Raw genomic sequence first — 9230 nt, 5'->3', positions numbered from 1 at the left:
CAACATAATCAGAGAATTTCTACTTATCTAGATTTTGCTCTAAATATTGGTGAGTCTCTTTATGGGAAATCCTGACAGCTACTTACCTTTTTCCGTTGGCTACACCTTGGATTTACCAAGTCTATGCAAAGATACTCTTTGCATAATAGAGTATCTTTAAAAGGATTATAAGATACAAGTAAAACTACAAGTCTGAGCTTAACTCATTCAACCAAGTTAGTTAGCACATTATTTTATTCCAACAAATAAAATAATCAGTTATAATCATCTATAAAAAATGAGCGTTGTAATGATTCACAAAAATTGTGATTTATAAAAAAAAATTAGTTGTAATTGATAGTTAAACTGAGTTCAAAAGCCTTTGTCATACACCAGCAAACAAATATACACTGTAATTGATGATTTCTGTAATTTTATGGTAAGGATAAGATTTTTTTTTTACTTAACTGTATCACCTTTGCATTAATTTACTGGGTTTCTGGTTTTCTGGAACCTTATGATGGGCACCAGCAACATACAAAACACAGCATTTGGACTACTGAAATATACTGGCTTATATGTCAAATCCCTAAAGTCACTTTGTAATTGCTGCATCTGTTGCAAAAAAAAAATGTATTGTAGAAATATTTTATTTGATTTCCATCTGATTCTGCCCATTTTTGAATATCCATTATAAACCATCATAGTAACTGCAGTATTGTGAAGACCATTACAAAATTATGCTTGAGGATGCAGTTCATCAAAGAGTTCATCTACTAACAAAAGATAATACAATTCTTCAAATCCTGGCAGATGGCTTGTGATCCATTTTATCTTTCAGTCCCAGGACTAAAAATGCCTTTGTGTAATTTTGTTGTGCATATTCTACTCCTTTATTTGTCTTTTTTTCCCCTCACAAACAGAAGCCATTTTGGCAAAATTTGATAAAATAAAGAAATGGAAGAGAAAGGCGACTGAAACTTCTCCTATATGTCCTTGGTGATATTCAAAATCCAACCATATAGAGCTCTGAGCAGGCTGCTCTAGCAGACCTTGGTCTGAGCAGGGGTTGGACTAGCAGATGTCCATATGTCTCTTCAAAGTAAAACTGTCCTATGACTCTATATTCCTAGAAGCCTTTTCTTTAGTTTCAAGGCTGCTTTGCAACCCTGTGGTAACACAAAAAAATCTTAACAGGGGATGTAGCTTTAAAGAGAATGACCCCTAGAGATCTTGGAACATGGTATTGAAAATGGAATTCAAATAAGCATCAAATTTGAAGCTGTAGCAAACAGTAGCAACTGTTCCACTAGATTCAAAAGCTTTCAGGTTGTTTATGTAATTGGGACAACAGAGGGTAAATGCACTTCAGTGTAAACAAATAAATAAATAACTAGTTTGGCAAGATACTAACACTGGGCAATTTTTATTAAATGAAGCAATCACTGAGCATAGTGATCTGAAAAAGATTTTATGCTGTTATTCTGAAAAGGAATAAAACCAAACTCAAATATTCTGCAAGTGACAAAGTGTGGGAAATATGCTGTGTTTACAATCATCTTGTTTTAGTAACAGGGGAATGCTGATTTTACCCCTTAAGCTTTCATACAATCTTGCAAAGTAGACTTGGTCTCTTAATGTCAATATGCCAAATTAAAAGTTAATATTAATGTCATTACTTTTATGATGCTCTTGCAGTATCTCATTTATCTCATAATGACTCATCGGCTTTTCTTTGCCACACCAAGATTAGATAAGGAAGTGTTATGAACAGAAATGACAGTAAACAAGACTCCAAGTGTAGATGGTGACTTTTTTTTTGCCCAGAGACCCTGAGGAAATCAGAAACCCAAATTCTCCTTACACATCTGTTAGAATTAGTTTTCCTCTCTATCCTACACATAGTACACAAAATTGGGTACATATACATATGTGTATGTGTACATATGTGTGGCCGGAGCAGAGAGATTTCTCTGAGTAATTTCTCCTGCATTTTGTAGGCCTTGCTTGACATGACTTTAGAAGTTGCAAGCTGTGTGAAACTATGCAATGTTTATACTTGTTAGCTGTGTGTTTATAGTTATAAGGTATGAGAAAATAGTATGTTTATAGTAGAAAGCCTTGGGAAACTGGAGGTAATGAGACATCTGCAGAATCTCGGAAAAACCCTAAAGGTGGATCAATAGAAGGGACTTTGAGTGTCAAAAATTATCTCAGGCCTCATGGACAGAGCTTCAGATCCAATAAACTGAAAGCATGGGACACGTGCACAGACCGAGCTATCCAATCACCTTCCTGTAAGCATGTACCCGGAACAAACTAAACTGTATAAAAGTTAACTCATTTAAACAATAAATTGAACATTGCCGATCATATTGATCGTCTGCGTTGTTTCTGAACTCCTGCTGTCCATACATATGTGCTTATATATGTACGATGATATATGTACAGATACATGTGATTTTTTATTTTATCACTTACTGCCATACTCTAGAAAATTAATTTTCTAGGAATGACGTTCATTGCAAAAAATAATAGTAGACCTCAGCATCAGTGTCAGAATCCAAAGCTCTGACCAAGTTATTTTAAGTACTTCACACATGGACGGTGTACTACTTAATATCAAATTCATTATTTTTGAGATAGTTAATGTTACACAGTACTTCTGATTTAGCAGAGTGATACAAAATTTACTGCATGACACAATAAAATATGTGTTATACTTATCAAGATACAGCAATTGCAATACACAATTTAATTACCATAACAATGGTAATTAAGACCAGTAAGATACCTCTTACTGGTCTTCCTGATAGGCTCACTCTCACAGTGTTGGGCATCCTCAGTCATCAGGAGGGAACATCTGGGTTGAAATCAGCTCAAGTCCCTTACTCTCATCAAAATTCTTTTGCTAATTGTGTAGTTTTTATACTCTGTGTTGGGCTGAGATAGATAGATAGATAGATAGATAGATAGATAGATAGATAGATAGATAGATAGATAGATAGATAGATATTCACTCCCTGCGTGTTGGTCTGGCTAAGTAGGGGAGACATTAATAATCTTTTGAACTGAGGGAGAAATATTTACAACAACAATTGATGTACCCTAAAACAAAGGCCACCCTCAGCCTGTTGTCACACTGACACATACTGTTGCTGCTGAACATAGAATGGTATCACTGATTTCAGCAACAATATATTTGCCTTTCTCAGATTAAAACTTACAAAGCCTCTGTAAACCAATATATGTAAGTAACATATTGTAAAAGAAGTTTTCCAAGCAGAAGACTAGGCTGGCAACTTGAAAAATCTTCCAGAGGAAGGACTTGTTATCCTTTAGTTGACAATAAAGTGTAGCATTATTCTACCCTAATATCTTCCGAATCCATAGACATACATTGTCAGAAAACTTCTTGTTTTTGTGGACAGCTCAACTATTAAAAAAAAAAAAAAAGGCAATCGTAAACAATCATATTAATGACTAAGCTACACAGTATGTCAGCCCAGAGGTCCATTAGTCCAACTTCTAATGGCCATCAAGGGAATTATTTCCCCCATACATTTGTAATAACCATAATGCCTTGTGACAAGGAGATCTGCACCCTAATTTTACACAGTGAGAATCTACTAAGAGGCAGTTGGACTGATTTCTACTATTTATGTAGTTGTCAAAACCTAGATCTGTGCTAATATGTACTACTTTTCCCAATCTAGACTTCTCTCCTATTCTACAGATTCCTAATTAATTCACTGTCATTGTTCTTTAGATGTGTTTCACTCTCACTGTAAGAAAAATGTTTTGAAAATCACTAGTTATATTTGTGCCGATGGTATAACTGATATACTGTGATGGATTTTCAGAACAGCTGGTTTAACTTAACAAGAAAGAAGTGATTCTCAAATCCAGGTGATTTATTTTTTTTTGGTCAAACTACGTGAGATGGAAACTTATTTTAAACTATTCAATGAAAAATGAAAATAGAATAAAAAATGCTTTCTACAACAAAGTTCTTATTTTCTTTATAGCTCATGCTGTCAGCAATGTTCAGATAAGAATAAAAGATTCTCTTCAGCTTGTAATGGAGCTGTTTGTCATTTTTTTTCCCTGATGTTGTTTTCAATATAACTTTCAAGCATACAAGTAGCTACCACAAGGTTAATCATTGTATTGCACTCAGGCAGCTTGTTTGATGTTACACTTTTTCACAAGCTACCTTTATGATTTAGAAGTTTAATTCCCACTCACATTAAATGAAACAGTCCTGTGCAAGAAGACGCGATGGTTGTCATGCCCACAAAAAAGAGTAATTTTTCAGAATTCTATCCGTAGCAGTTACAATTCTTTTTTTGTGTATATGAAGCAGTTTTTTTCTTACAGGCAATTACTATTTGATTATTAGTAAAAATAGAAAATCTCTAGAAGAAGAAATTAAGATAGATGTAGCCCATAGCTGTAGCCTGATGAGTTTGACAATACCTGAGTTATGTAGACTGAGGTTGAAGTTTCTACTTTGACTACTGAGACAAAGCTTGAACATGAGGCTATGGCTGTGATCTGCTATGCCTGTATTTTATATTGCTAAATAAAACAAAGGTAGGCATTAATCTGTAGCTCCAGATATAAGTGCATGGATAAACTCAAGTTTAGTCTAGGCAGAACTCAACCCTTTTAACTAATTGGAGGCATCCATAACACATTTACATTAATCCAGGTTTCATCTCAGTTCATGCGGTACTGACACCCTGGCTTCTGATATCTTGTCCCTTGACCAACATCATTGTCCTAGACAAATTGCCTACCCCCTGCCTCTTGACACCCTGATCCTTTTCCAATAGCAGCAGCATGGGCAGGATGCCATCCACATTATCAATGTAAGGTATGATACTCTCAAATCACTCTGGTGGAGTCAAGAAGGTGTGCAACTCCTATGTGTATTCAAAAAGCATTTGCACATTTGGCTTTTTGCTGACAGATTACCAGGATACAAAGTGTCCTTGCCACTCTGGAAGAGCCATAACATCATTTATGATCCTGTATTTGTTATCAGTGATTGGGTGAGTTTTTGTATGGGCATGATGTTGCTCATCTTTCTTACTGCCTCTAAAAGCTTTTTTTTTTAACAGGTTGTCAGACTCCATTACTGTTCAGACCAGAGGTAATAACCGTTACTTTTTAAGTTCTTCAGGCCGAAATATCTGAAATGCGATAATTCCGTTGTATGCATTAAGCGGTGTTTCTAAAGATGATGGCATATGTTGCGTTTCTTAGGGCATGACTTCAGAGCTTATGAGAGTATATGAAAGTGTAAAGCATTCTGGCATTACTGTTAGAGGATCATGTAGAGGTGAAGAGGCCAGTCCTGTTGAAGTGCCATCCTGTTGCCTTTTGAAAGCTGTAACTGAAGGGAACTAGCTCCAAGCTATGCCCAATTATTTTCTCGGAAAAACTGATGTCTTGAAGCAATTGATCAGTGTGGAAAATCTACATCCAGTGCCTAGCCTAATTCACTAGTGCTCTTTTTCCTGCTCAGATCCTGAGACTAATATTTGATGGTGTAACCAAGACCACTGAATGGTTTAGTGTCACCAAAAGGAGCAATACTGTTCTCCTCAAAACCTCTTTCTTTACTCCTCTACTGTCAGTGAAGTCCCTTTCTCATGCCATTCCATAGCTTAGGCCCAGCTTTTTTAGATGTTCTACTGAATTTCCAAAGGAACATCAACAGTTTTGATTCTGTAAAATAGCTTTTGTTGCTGAGGGTTTTTTTCTTTCTTTCTAGATTTGTTGTGTTGATTAAGGAGAGAGATACCACTGCAAATTTTGAAATACGTGGTTTTTTTCCACCAGGACAAATTTTTTATGTGTTTCTTTGAAAAAAGTGAGGAGTTGTCTGAGTTGCCCTGAAAAAAATTAAAATTACTCTGCATATTGCTTGTCTCTTGAATTTTAAAAATAGAATACAGTCGTGGAAAAGAAAAATTACTTGATGTACATCTTAGCTGCAGTTCATTGATTTCCCTTTTAATCTAAAAATTAATCTTCAAATGTACAGCACTGTACTACAGCTTAGGTAAAAGTCACCTGTTGTAGGAATGTGGCTGTCAACACAAAGAAAGCAGCAAAATTATTTTAAGTCATTAGGGTCATTAGGAGTAAATACTGCAACTATGTTTATGAGTGAAAACTGAAAGTAATTTACCAATAACTACAAAAACTGAAAACCAACTAAGAAATGTTTCTGTATTTATTAAGAATTTATTTAAATTCTTCTATGCAGAATGAAAGAACAGTTAAACAATACATGGTTAACGTTCACTGACTATAAAGACAACTTTTCCTTTATTAATTATAGGTTTATAATTGAAAGAAAAACTACACAGTAGATGATATAGCTCATGAAATAAAATGAAATAGAATTAAATTCCTGTAATTTTTCTACAATTTAAAAGGCAAATATTGCTATTTTATGTCCATAACAACATATATTTAATAAAATATATTTTAGGCTTTCAACTTTCTGCAACATTTTCATAAAATTAATTTTTGCATGAAAGGAGAACATAGTACTAATATTTTTAGCAAAGCATTAAGGATTTACACCAACAGAGGAGTAAGGATTATGAAGTACTAATTATAATTGAGTGCTTATTATGCATTCCAAGCACCCACCATTTATATTTCTAACACATAAGCCAAACTCTACTGATGTTAATTACATTAATCATCTCATTATCTTCTCTAGGACTGGCATAAATGAGTTAGACAATTAAGGTGGTTCCTTTTTTTCACAGATATATCTGTATCAACATAGAGATTAGTACTGATGGGTGTATTGAAATAAAATCCCATTACTTTTCCAAATCACTTCATTTTATTTTCCTGTGGAGAAGGATAGAATACAATATTTTCCCAGTATACAAAATATAATTGTCTGTTTAAAATAACTTTCAGAAATTCTGGTTTGCTTATGGTCTTTTTCTCATCTTTTTCCCTCCCTAAAAATAAATAAATAAAAAAAGGATAAAAATCCTTCTCATTAAACTTTCTAGATGAACTTACAAATCCCTAATTTATTGTGCAATACCCTAAAAAACTTATAACGGAAGGAAAAATATTGCCCTACTCAGCTAAAGAAAAAAACCTTAAAAGTAAAATATAAAGATATTGGTGGCAAAATGACTAAAGATTACTCAACCCATCAAAGTCCTTTTTAGAGCTGAATGTCTCATTTAATTGTTGCAACTGTTTCAATGCTTTTCGACTCAACAATTATGCTTCATAGGCAATTCCACATGTTCATAAGTCTTTGAACAACTAAATGTTTCTTGACATCTGCTCTTTCTTTGTTGTTGTTGTCTCCTTTCTCGCCCCCACACACTGCACAAATCTGACCCAACTGTTTTTTTCACTATGAAGTAGAGAATATGGTAACTTCTATTTTAAGTCTAAGTAGCTTTTTCATGAAATCAACCTTTGAAATACTTGTCACATCCCTTCCTTCCTTCCTTCCTTCCTTCCTTCCTCTTCCTTCCTTCCTTCTGTCTTTCCTTCTTTCCTCCCTCCCTCTGTCCCTCCTTTGATTTGTTGGTCATTGTTCACAGTTATGCCTCCAGGGTATTTTCACATATAAAGTAAATAAGGTCGGTACTTTAATACTTTCTCCATCTCCAGAAACTGCTTTGTGTATCCACAAATAGACATTCTACATGATGATAGGCAAATAAGTGTTAAAAATACATTGCAATTTCTGGGAAATATTACAAATTCTGCTGCATTATAGATTTAAGTGTATAGAGTGAGAATGCATATGGTATGAGATAGAAAACAGCCAGTGTTTAGACTTGTCTCTAGCTAAAAACCACGAAGAAACCAACAAAAAGAAAAACCCACCCAAAGCTGTTAAGTTAGATGGTGGGGATGCTTCAGAGACACTTCAAAAGAAATATTGCCAATCTACTGTCAACTTTGGGATGGGATATTCATATGTGTAAAAGGAAATCCAAAAATCTGTGAAAGATTATACCACAGGACCAGGTTCCAAAGAAAGACTGTGATATTGCTATTTATTGTACTGCCTATCTCAGCTGGTTTAAAGATAAATAAACGATATGTTATAGTTCACTGACTTTTCACATGCAACCTTCAGAAGATAAAAAAAAGGTAAAAGAGAATAAAAAAAGGAAAAAGATAACGAGAATTTTCAAATTTTCTAATGACTACTGGCTTGTTTAGAATTGTGAGCACCGTATAGTTTACTACCAAAAAGCCCAGCAAAAGAAATATTCAATAAAATAAAAAAGTAAGGCTTCTCTTTACTCATTTGTAATACAATTAGATGTATTTTTAGAAAAAATATCTAAGCTTGTCTGTCAGTAGTTGCAAGTCCACATGATTATTTCCGCTGTTGATTGATCAATTCAGTAGGTGCAATTTTGCTCTTTTCTTCTACTTTAAGCTATTTTCTGTTATCACTTGTTCACTTTCAATATATATTATACATTCAAATATATAGATTCTATATGTATGAATATCAAATTATTCTGTAACTTTTTGATTAAATTAAAATGATTGAATATGTTATGTTTCAATCATTTTCTTTTTGGACTGCAGATACTAGAATTGGTCATGTCATTCTATTATTACTTCCACCCATGCATAGTGGGTGGAAGTAATACACCCATTCTCATTGCTCAGTATACTACTGTCTTTATCCAATCTTTAGTCTTAACAAAAATCACTTAAAAGTGGCTTAGTCACTTTTATTTCATTCAGATTGAAATGATTTCTTTGTTTTACTTCAGATTCCAGAAAATATAGGATAGGTTTCTTTTTCTTTTGAAATTTAAAAGCCCATGAAAAACTTCTGCTGCTGAAATAATTATTTCTCTTCAGAAGAAACAAAGACTACTCTTCTCACAGTGTGCATATTTCAGTTCTCTCGCTTCTTACAGCTAATATCGCAACATAAATGCAACCTTTGAATTATAGTATATTCTTAATGTGTTTGAGAAAAGTCCCTTTGAAGTCTGATGAAAAGAGTACAGGAAGAACTTTTTATAATATTTCTTACATAGAATTCTCTTTTAATAATTGATTCTTGTTCACAAAATGAAATCTTCTTGTTGCCAATGTTCATGCAGGTTTTGCTATTAACTGGGTATCAGCCTTGCTGAAATTTACAATTATGTTTTACTGATGTTGCTTTCTGAAATGTTACTTCAGTGTAGGTTAACACAAATTTACTGTCA

The sequence above is a fragment of the Chiroxiphia lanceolata genome, chromosome 2 (genome assembly GCF_009829145.1).
Source record: "Chiroxiphia lanceolata isolate bChiLan1 chromosome 2, bChiLan1.pri, whole genome shotgun sequence".
Classification (NCBI taxonomy): Eukaryota; Metazoa; Chordata; class Aves; order Passeriformes; family Pipridae; genus Chiroxiphia; species Chiroxiphia lanceolata.
This window is presented reverse-complemented; position numbering follows the sequence as displayed.